The sequence below is a fragment of the Canis lupus genome, chromosome 21, assembly GCF_048164855.1.
Source record: "Canis lupus baileyi chromosome 21, mCanLup2.hap1, whole genome shotgun sequence".
NCBI classification, from domain to species: domain Eukaryota; kingdom Metazoa; phylum Chordata; class Mammalia; order Carnivora; family Canidae; genus Canis; species Canis lupus.
In genome coordinates, this window is record NC_132858.1 from 40172772 (window position 1) to 40184974 (window position 12203).

A 12203-nucleotide genomic window follows, 5' to 3' on the forward strand; every position below is an offset into this window, starting at 1 on the left:
CGCATGGCCTGTGCTCTTAATAGCACATTTACTATTCCAGAGGTCATTCCACACCTTTTTTTCTTAAACAAATATACTGAGTGCTGTGGCAGTTATCTCGTGTTTTGCCTGTCCCACACCCACTCCCTTTTCTTTGGAAAGATACCTGCTCAACAGCCATCCAGGTGTGATGGCCACACCCCAGGTAAGCCAATGAGACGTGTGGTCCCAGGAATCAGAATTCAGTGACACAGAAAGGAGGGGAGTTGAAGAGGATCCATCCTAACCGCAGAGACAAAAAAGCCCCCAATTAAAAAAAAAAAAATCCAGAAATATCAGAAAAGTCAGAAAATCATGGTCCTTACTATCTCAATTCCTTTAGCAATTGACCACTCCCTCCTCCTGGATGTACTATCATCATTTCTGACATTTGGATTTTCCTTCCATTCTGCAAGTTAACCCACCTTCTATAAACAAATACCTTTAGCCCAAGCTAGCCAGAGCAGGTGTCTGTGGCTGGCAACTAGATTACTCTGGTATACTCACCACTCTCCAAACTCTCTGGTAGCTAATAAAACATCAATTTTCAAGTCGGGTCCATTTTCCAACATAAGTAAAAATGAAGGTTTAGGGGCTGCGATTATATTGCCAAAATAAAAGCTTAACAAATTATTTTATTTGGTAATATTCTAATGACCATTCTTAAATTCTGATTGTAAATGTTTGTATCACTGGCAAACATTTCTAATGAGAAACATTCTTTTTATTCATTGGAAACATTTGTTTGTCTTTAATCAAAGTAGTAGATTTTGTTTTTCTAATGGTTGTTTCATTAGGATGGCAACCAAGTATGTGCCTCACTCAAAGATTTCCTGTTCTTTCCCTATTCTGCAAGGCTCCCATGGTTTTCATGCTTGGGAACAACTGGTATAGTGTGGATAGGACCAACTTGTTTGAACAAGCAAAAATCATCCAGCAATTCAGGTCAAACCAGTGAGTATTATTTTAATTGTGAAGAGCTTGATCTCCAGAACATTTACACTTTACTTCAGTGACTATAGATAGGTATCCCTTGGGTACTCATTAGTGATACCAATTTTGAATTTTCATTGATTGTAGTTTTCTATATGTTTAAAATATTTCACAATGTATTTGGAATTGAAGTATCTGCCTCACAATTTCTGTTAAAAGGCTGACATCAACCATTTGTGTTTGGGAGAAATATTCTAAAAGGTTTAATGCCCGCATCAGGGCAGATCACCAGGTAAAGCAGCCTTATGCCTTCTTACCCATACTTGAGGTTCCCAGATTTGCCCAGTAGGGCTACAACTCCACACAACTCCCCAGGGAAAGCTAAAAGGAGAAACGATCTGGTTTGTCCCACCTGAGAAAAGGAAACATCTACATGTGGACCTTCTCTACATTCTTTGGTAATATCTTTATAAAAGCCACTGCCCTTTCATTAAAACCCAGTGAGGCAAATCTTTCCCTCTTAGTAAAAGCATGGGCCTCCCTTCATGTCTCTGAGAACCTCGGTGGGTCCCAAGCAGGAAACTCTTCTGCGAATCTGTCCTCCTCTCTCTGATTTAGTTTCCACCATGGGTCAATGGATCTCAGTTTAGATCTGAAGGCAAACTTTGACATAAACTATGATGGTGACAAATCAGAAAATATTTGCATTACTAACATAAGTACAAGGCAAGTGCAGCCCCTGCTTCTCAGGACTACACACTGATGGCTTTGCAATCCCTCATGTGTCACACTCACCTGGTTGCCACATAGCCTAAGGCTGACCTCTGCACTTTGTGGCAGGAGGTGAATTATTTGTGAGTAAGGCAGAAGAGGATCTTTGGCAGTTGCTCTTTTTTTCTTATTCAAATGACCTCAACAGAAAGTAGGCTTTTTAAAGATTGGATCTATGTACAAAAAATAACCCTACATAGCCAAGTGCAAAGTAAACATGATGTCACTGGTGTCAATATCTCCGTGTGAGCAGATCTTTGGGTACTGAGTGGCTCAGACTCTGCAGAGAGCTCGGGGTTGTCACCGGGACTCAGGGTGTGCTGCATCACTCAATCCACAGGCTGTACCTGCATACCTGCAGACTGGTAACACATCAGGAATTTCCTGAAGGAAGAGATATTATTACCAGTACATGAACTTTAGAGAAAAAAATTTTAAATGTCTCCCTGCCTAAGTTTAAAATTCTCCTCTTGTATTCCTCTTACATTCTGGTTCTACTTAATTCTATTAGTGAACAAACTTCTATTAGAGAACAAACTTCCTACCTACTTTAAAATCTTAATAGAAATCACGTTCATCAAAATGCTAAAAATAAATGTGAACAAAATCTGCAAATCACTTTTCTATATTTTTGTCATCATACTTTGAAGGCATGTTAACTCTTTCAGATCAACAGTATATACTAAGCGATATCTCTGCTACCTGCTTTCTCTGGAAGATAATAATAGTGTCTTAGTCAATGACTATTTAGGACTGAAATTCTGACTTTGCTTGGCATGGATATCACCCTTCTGGTTTAAGTTTGCAATATTCATATTAAATAACAAAATTGGCTTTTACTGTTGTTTTCTCCTTCTTGGCATGTCTTTTATTATTTCTTATTATCCCTTTCCTGAAATAAGTGTCATTTCTACAAATAAATGCATTCCAGCTAGAGCAAGACCAACAGAGTACTCCTGCCTAATAGCTCTGAAATCTTGGGCAAAAGACATACCTCTCTGGGACTCAGCTTCTATATCCATAAAAGGAGGATAATAGTCCCTTCCTCATAAAGTTGATGTGAAAATTACATGAATTAATATATGTAAAGATTTTAGATCAGTGTCTAGCACACACTAAGTACTACTTTAGGATTTGCTGCTAATATGTTGCTCTTAACTTATTTCTAAGTCCTTCAGTAGCCTTTTTAAATTTTTGATAGTATCAGTGCTTGGAATGGGAATGTGAACCCACTTTTTCTAAAAGAGACTAACACCAACTAATTTCTGTATATTCCTCCATCACAAACACTAGACATAAGACTTTTTTTTTCAGCATAAGAATGCAGGAAGTGTTTCTGTGAGAAAAGGAAGTAAGAAAAGAACTGGAGCTATGATCATAGGATATTTCAACATTCATAACAAAGGTGGCCTACATGAAAAGATGACATGTTCCTAAAGGTGAGACTGAAATGCCTGTTTCCTCTGTCAACACACAGCAAGCAAGAGAAATAACAATGTTGGATTTGGTCCTAGAAGCTGAGCCAGACATAACAAACAAGGTTAAGGTTGGGGCAGAGCTCACATTTACAACCATGTCATACATCTAGGTATTTTAAATGTCAACAGGATTTATATATGGTGATAGTACATTTTAGAGAGAAAGGATTGTCAGGAAACAAAGTTTGGGGAAGGAAACTAAATAGCATAAGCTGTCAGTTATAAGAAACTTTAGAAATTGGAGGTCAGGGACAGGTTAACTTCTCAAAGCATTACTAAAAAGTTAACATAAAATGTACTATTTTTGCTACCTGCAGAAGTAGCATACCTTGAGGAACATTTTTTATATCAAAAGTGTCTTAGTTAACATCCTAGCTCCATCAAAGAGGCCAAAAGTAATTCTATGCAAGGACCAGAGAAATTTAGAACTTGATACAAGAATTGTGACTGGGGTGCCTGGGTGGCTCAGTCGGTTAAGCACTGCCTTCAACTCAAGTCATGATCCCAGGGTCCTGGGATGGGGCCCAGCATTAGCTCGCTGCTCAGTGGGAAGCCTGCTTCTCCCTGTCCATCTGCTGCTCCCCCTCTTTGTTCTAATAAATAAATAAAATCTTAAAAAAAAAAAAGAATTGTGACCAGCCTAAAAAAGAACGTAAATTGGGTCATCTGGGCATTTAGAATAAATAATTATTTACTGCACATAATAGGAACCTAATTTTACTTAATATACAAGAAATCCAGAAGAGGGCTGGGATAGTTGGTCAAAGGTACAAATAAAGACAAAGGCTCCTTCTTGAGGCACCTGCATGGCTTGGTCAGTTAAGCATCCAATTCTTGATTTTGGCTCAAATCTTATCTCAGGGTTGTGAGATAGAGCCCCATGTTGGTCTCTGCACCGGGCATGGAGTCTGCTTAAGATTTTCTCCCTCTCCCTCCGCCCCTTCCCTACCATGTGTACATGCTCTTGCTCTCTCTCTCTCTCTCTCTCTCAACATAAAAAATAAAGATCAAGGCTCCCCTAAATTCCTCGTACACTCTTACCATGTGACCATCACCCTCAAGGTCACACACCATGGCTAGAAGAACGTGGTAAGAGTAAAGCAAAAACCAAGTATTTGCTAAATCTTTCTAAAAATCACCTTTATTGATTTTATCAATCATCTTTCTAAAGACCCCATTTGGTAGACTTCCAGTTCATCTTACTAAATTATATGGCAAGGGAGCCTTGGAGGTATTTTTAACTGGATGCATAGTTGTTCTCAACAAAATCAGTAAAGAAAGAGAGTTTCAGTAATGACTAGATAGACAACAATCAATGTATGTGACATCATGGGCACTATGGAGTCTAGGAACAATAATCCTCCTCTGCTACTGTCTGGGGAAGAAGAGGACAACCAGCTCAGTTGACATGAGTTGGCCAGAGAAGTTTTCCTAGATGCTGGAATCTGCCATTGTGATCATCTAACTTCATGCTCCCAAACAACCTGCTAATAGTCACTTGTCTAAAGTGGACTGTCCACTTTGCTTCAGTGGACAGCCAAAGCCTTTATCCTGACAATATTTTTTTTAATTGTAAATGAAGTGACCTTCTACTTCACCACTTAACCACTTGTGGATCTAAGTTTCCTCTACCAGTCCCTGAGGACCTATTGAGCTCTGGGTTCACTATCAAAACCAATTTCTCTCAGTTCTAGTTTGGCTTAAAATAGTTTTGTATTTTAAAAATATTTTACATTGGTTGTAGACATATATATTATAGGATTTGACAAAATACATTAAACTGATGTCAATATTTACTTATCTTGGCATATCTCCCAGACTACACTTAAATACACAAAGTTTGGTCAATATTATGACCACCAAATAAAGAAAAATACTCAATTTAGGAACAGGAAGGTTTAAGTTAGAAATGGGCCAAATTGATAAAAGTTTGGATTGTACTAGAACCAGTCTCTTAATTCTAGGCAAGTCATATATTATTTTGACTGGGAAGCACTTTCTGATCATACATATTGATGAGTTGATTTTTTTTTTTTACTTTTATGACTCTCCTCAATAACCAAACTTCAAATTTCTCTTGAAATCTGCCACATATTGACAAGGCACAAAATCCAAGGGTAAATGGCTCCTAGTTGATATACAGCACTTTAAATACCCTTATCTAATGTTGGGTGATTGTACCAGATGTTAACCTACCATCTAAAATGCACCTATTGTGTGCCAGGTGCCTTATATGCATAATCTCACTTGATGATTGCAATCTTGAAATATGAATATAATTATTTCTGCATTACAATCAGAAAACTAAGACTTGATAGGTAACCTGCTGAAGGCATACAACTAATAAGCGGCAGAGAAAGGACACAAATGCAGGCCTCTCTGCTGCCAAAGCTTGCACTCTTGCCACTGTATACACACATGCCTATACCTCCCTGGATTATTCTTTTTTAGTGTAATAACTCCGAACTCTCAGCCAACGTATCGTTGAATGGCACAAAACAATAAAATAGATCTTGCTCGGAATCCCTGGGTGGCACAGCGGTTTAGCGCCTGCCTTTGGCCCAGGGCGCGATCCTGGAGACCCGGGATCGAATCCCACGTCGGGCTCCCGGTGCATGGAGCCTGCTTCTCCCTCTGCCTGTGTCTCTGCCTCTCTCTCTCTCTCTCTCTCTGTGACTATCATAAATAAATAAAAATTTTAAAAAAATAGATCTTGCTCAAGAAAGACCATGGTACTTACCCCGGAGCAACACATCTCCAACCTAGTGTTTGTTTTATACCAAGGCCCCCACCCCACTTTTTGACCTATGTGCCAGCAACCAGATGAGATGGCATCTTTATTTCATACCTACACAACTGCAGTTATGAGCCTTGGCAGTGAGACCAGCAAGTAAAAGAGACGACTTGAGGTGGTTGAGGTGATGATAGAGAAAGTCCTTCATCGGTTTACTACAAGAGATTCTTTGGATTCAAGCATTCAGATGTATCCAGATAGAGCTGTCTTTTAGATTCAAGCCAATTGTGCATGCAGTTTTCTAATTAATGTAAATTCCCCTCCCAATGTGTACAAATGCTTCTGTGCATAAACTTCAGAATCTGCAGTCTGACCAAATAAGGGGCAGTGGAGAAAGTGGCCAACTCAGGATCAAACTGCTACAGACCAGAAAGTTTTTCTGAAACACTTTACAGTGGAGGAGGAAGGGCCTGCTTTTCTTTTAGGAGTAATTAACCCAGATTTTTTTTTTGAAAGGCAAATGCATGTCACAGAAACATAATATTAAGTTTTTAAGAGAATAATATAAAAGTCTACCCATCCGCTTCTATGATTTCAGATACCCAATGAGTACAATAATTGATATAAATCTACTGATATTTTTCATGTTACAGACAATGGAGTGAAAAATTGAGATGGTGACAGAAAATCTGAAGGGAAGAAGGAAAAGAGAAAAAAGAGAAAGAACAGAACGCACAAGAGAAGAGAGTTGTAAAGCGGGAAAGCAAAGACCTGCAACACGGTAGAAGGAGGAGGAAAGAGGATGAGAAAATTTAGCGGGAAGAAGAAAGGGACCAAGGGGGACAGAGCAGGTGAGATACAGATGGAAGGAGAGCAGGCTTAGCAGGAAAGGCAGAAAAAGTCAATTTCTGTGGTGAATGTAGCAGTGACTGGTCAACTATGCTCATGGCCCCATGTTACTTGGTGTGTGGGGACCAGCATACATCAATGGCAAACACTAATGAGTTCTTCTCTAGTTGCAAAGAATCTTTTAATCAATAAAATTTAATTTATTCTGCTTTCCAAATAAAGTTTTTTCCTCCTAAGGATAATTTTATTATTCTAAGATAATTTAGTATCAAAAGATAAGCTGGGTTTCAGTGTTTACTCTGGAACATCAGAGTTCCTATAACTACTTCTTTGCAGCATTCAAAAGCTACCTAATTACCTTCACTTTGCTTTTTGAGTGATTAGAGCTGCCTTAAGCCACAAATCGACATCTGTACATTTGTACTGATCCTTCCACACATCCCCCCATCTGCTGCTATATTGGTTCCTACATGGGATTGAATAAAGAAGGAAAAAATATGTATAGTTTTAGCAAAGCACATCTTAGAAATAATTGCTAAACCCATAGGCACAGCATTCAATCCTTTAGAAGCTTTCTTCCCTTCATTGAGATGGGCATGAGTATCATTGAGATACCGTGGTGAAAATCACTCTCTGAGCTATACATCTGAAACCAAAGTAAAATCACCTCATGGGGAATTACTGGACAGCCAAGAATCATTTTTTTAAAAAATACACCATTCCTGAATTTGGGCAGTCATTAAGAAATCTTCAAATTTGAAAACTCAATTTCTGAAAATATGTTTTTAATACCTTTTGCTTAAGACTGAAATTATGCAGTTTGGTTATTTAATAAACGACTCTAATAATCAGTGGGATGGATTAATCAAACGTTTCTTGGAACCAAAATATTTAGATAAATGAGTTTCTCTTTTTGTATGTGTTTATGTCATTCCTCAGACGAAGCCCAAACCATTTCTCTTTGTTGATAATGAACCTACCATTTTAACAGAGTGCATTCCACCTTCCTTCTCTTCCTGACAGAGTATAGGGCCATCCATTTTTGCTATTTTTATATTACACAAAGAACTTAAAATTTTTTGAACTTTATATTTTGTGTGAGTATACAATTTTTAAAATGCCAATGTTCAAAAAGTACTGATTACTCTATGCTTTTCAAATGTAAAGGCTATTTGAAATACTAAGGAACCATCTGTTAACATTAAAGACATAGTGAGTGCCATTTGAAATAATCAAAAGAACAATTATGGCTTAATATGCAACACATTCTAAATAATTGATAATGTAAGGTTCCCAGGTCATTCTATAAAGTTGATCAATTCCAGGGAGGAAAAAAATAAATCAAAAAGGCTTTCAGATCTATTCTTTTGAATGAACTAATTTATTAACAATTTTCTTTTTTTTTTTAAGACCTGAGATCATGAGCCATATACTCTACTGGCTGAGCACCCAGGCACCCCTAATTTGGAAAAAATTTCAAAGTCAATTGTATGGGCTTTAAAATCTTGTTACAATACTTATAACCTACTTTTTAAAGGTGAAAAGAAAAATCTATGGGAGTAAGTTCTGTCAAAAATGTATGATTACAATTATGCAACTTTATTTCATTCTTTAACATTTTTAATGAAAACAAAAATAAGTTTAAAATAAAGATTCATAAAAATTGGAGGGTAATACTCTAATCAAATAAATTCTAGAAATGTACTGTGAATAAAGTAAGAATATGTGCCTAAATGAGGTGTTTTCAATTATGAGTCTAAGACCCGATTTAAGTTTACAGTTGGAATCGAATCTCACAAGGGGAATATATATTAAGGCAAGATTTATATGATTTAAGAAACAATTTGAACCACATCGGTAAAACATGTGTGAAATAAATTGTAGAGAGTGAGATGAAATATATAACAAGTAGAGCAAAATGCTTTAAACTGGTCAATTTTCACAGTCACATACAAGTAGGACACAGCTGCAGTTCACTTATAAATTGCATCTGACAAATTATCCTAAGAGTTTAAATGTGCTGATTCTGGAATCAGGAGACAGGTAAAGGGCAAATATCTACACACCTGATCAAACAATAGTTACCTTAGCAACATCAGATTACTTTAATTCAGATGGTAAAATCATTTCTTTGAAAGGAATTTTATCTGGAGTATATTACCAAAAATTATGCCTGACATATATATCATTCCTATATTTGAAAGGTCACTACATTGCACTGCCTTCAAACAGTGATTTTTAAGTAGCAACCGTTGATTCCAGAACACATGTATTAATAATAGTAGTATCGGTGACTGTTATAACAAAGTGCTCTTTGTCCAATTATGTCTTTTTTTTTGTAAATGCTGTTTTAGCAGTAGAAATTGATTTTCCCAATCACCCCACAACACAATTAAATAAATAATGGAATGGAAACATAGCATGCAAGACGTACCAACAGTGCTACTGCATTTACAAAATACAATACAATCCCCCTATTAAGCAATACACCATATCACTAATTCAGTTCTGCTAAAGATAATTTTTCCCTCAATATTTTAGAATATTTTTTCACTATAAGGGAACACTTCCTTTCACCTCACACCCCCTTAATAATAGGGACTCTAGCCTATTTTGGGACTCAGATAAATTGTGTTACCCGAGCTCAGACACTTTCCAGACTCATTTACCTATGCTTGGCTTTCATAGATGCTTTTTCTAATGTCTGACCTCTCCTCTCTGATGGTGACTGAGTAAAGCCAATCTTGTGAGCAGGTAGGTTCTTAATACATGATTTCAGGGATTTCTAAAAGTCTTTCCATCCCAAAATATATTATCTGCCTGCTTGGTGATGCTTAAAATTCTTCCAAACAAAAAGAAAAAGGAAAAATATTTTTCTACCAGTGTAATTAAGACTGTGGGAAAATTTAGTATTGATGAGTCACAGTCTCCACAAATCAGCTGGGGGAGGAAGTTGTAAACAAACAAACAAAAAGGATAGGTAGAAACCTGAGGTTGAGGGGGAGGAAAAGGGATTATCAAGGGAAGGGAAAGGTGCAGACATCAACTCGACCTTTGCATGTTTCACAATACTGCCCTGGTCCCTAGGAGAAGGAGCAGAGAATTGCCAGGCTTGGTTAGCAAGGAGAAATGGCCACCCGGCTAGACCAACTAGGTTTCTATTTCCTATCTGCCCATTATTCACAAACTTCTAAAAAAAAAAAAAAATTAGGTTTGGTCCTGGAAATCATATTGTGGAAACTGACCATATTTTGGGACTTGTGCAAAAACAGTAAATCCTGGAAGGAAGGAAGGAAGGAAGGAAGGAAGGAAGGAAGGAAGGAAGGAAGGAAGGAAGGAAGGAAGGAAGGAAGGAAGGAAGGAAGGATCGTTTTGATCCTGAGACCTTTCCAATTCAACATGATATACGCAAGATCTCTTTCTGCTGAGCTTCTACAATGTGGTATACACATGCAAGGACACCACAGTTCACTGTGACTAATGATGCCATCTGAAGAAAGTCAGATAACAGAATTTAAAAGATGTAAGAAGATGAGGGTGCTCAGTCAGGTAAACATCTAACTCTTGATTTCAGCTCAAGTCATGAATTCAGGGTTGTGAGATTGAGCCCTGTGCCGGTCTCTGTGCTGGGCATGTAGCCTGCTTAAGATTCTCCCCCCACCCCACTCTCTCATGAATGAATGAATGAATGATATAAGCAGATGAAAACAGAGATAACGAGTGACATACTTTAATTAAGAGATGAAAACTAGTAGAAGTAATCATGCACTGTTTACAGAGTTGCCCAAACTGCAAATACATAGGTACACTACTTAATGTTGGAAATATGACAACTCTGTTAGACATGCAAGCTTCAAATTCTTTAGTATTATATTTTTGTTTTTTGAAAGATTTTTTTAAATTTTTATTTATTTATTTGAAAGAAAAAGAGAGCATGGGGGGAGGGGCAGAAAGAAAGGGAGAAGCAGACTCTTCACCAAGCAGAGAGCCCAATGCTGCAGGGCTCCAAACCCAGGACCCCAGGATCATGACCTGAGCTGAAGGGAGACACTTAACCGACTGAACCACCAAGGCATCCCAAAAAATGTTCAATAAGATCTTTGCATAAAGATTACACATACAGAGACCTGTAATTTTGAACCACGCTTATACAAGAGTGATTTCTGCCTCTGCATTTCACATCCTGAGCTCAGTCACACAGCACAAGTCTCCGAGGGCAGCTGACATAGTCTGACCCACAGTAACGTTCTGTGTTAGGGGCCCTTGTACACACCTCTTCCATCTTGATGCATTCTCTTAGGTAAAAAGTGACACCCATCACCTCTACCCAAACATGATTGCTCCAGATGATGAGTTCGATGTAAATCATCAATAAGACCGATTTTTCCTGACATAATAGCTACCTTTAAAGATTGAGAAGGTTAGAAACAAAACCTGAAGCTAGTATTTTACAGATTTGTGAGCTTTAAAAAATTTTGAATGATCTGCTATTTTGGTCTCATATATGTTGAGCCAACCAGAAATGTATATTAAGTTTTCCCCTCATCAATTCAATTCCTAAAGATGCTATATAATTTTAACCTTAATTTTTAAAAGTCTAAAAAAGAAGACACACAAGGAAGCATCATTTCATTTTTAAACAATTCTTCTACCTGTAGAACATTTTACAGGGAAAAACTCTTACTGAAGGCCTGAAGCTACAGGCAGTTTCAAATCTAAGTGTTTGGGACACCTGGGTGGCTCAGTGGTCGAGCATCTGCCTTTGGCTCCTGTCGTGATCCCGAGTCCAGGGATCCAGTCTTGCATCGAGCTCCCCACAGGGAGCCTGCTTCTCCCTCTGCCTGTGTCTCTGCCTCTCTCTCTGGGTGTCTCATGAATAAATAAATAAAATCTTTTTAAAAATCTAAGCGTTTGATGTAACGGTTTAGCGCCTCCTTCAGCCTCAGGACGTGATCCTGGAGCCCCTGCGTGGAGCCTGCTTCTCCCTCTTGTCTCTGCCTCTGTGTGTGTGTCTCATGAATAAAATAAAATCTTTTTTAAAAAAATATGACATTAATGATTCTCAAAGTTTATAATAATCCGAACTTCTTGAAGCTGCATAATAAAATTCCTCTACCTTTTCTGATGGCAGAAACGAGGTAGAAATTGAAGCTTTCCCCACAATGTCCAACTTGAAGTATTACACTTTTTTCTTACTCTCTAGCACTCATTCTTTTTCAGACTTAGGGATGTGATTATGGTCAGTCTCTGGATGACTTCTATTTGCTAGCTTTAGAGCAAAAGCAAAGGCTATGTCATATTTTAGTATTAAGTTTTCTATGCCAGCACCTTACAAAGGATGCGGAAAACAGAGGGGGGGGGACCCCCAATAACAAAGCTTTGTATTATCACCATGGTCTTCCATCACTACCTGACAATCA

The 12203-nt window shown here is 37.9% G+C and overlaps 1 protein-coding gene across 2 annotated transcripts in view; it reads right to left on the minus strand.

Moving 5' to 3' along the window:
- RELN (reelin) overlaps nt 1-12203 on the minus strand; it is a 498553-nt gene that overhangs the window by 484720 nt on the left and 1630 nt on the right. The window lies entirely within an intron of this gene.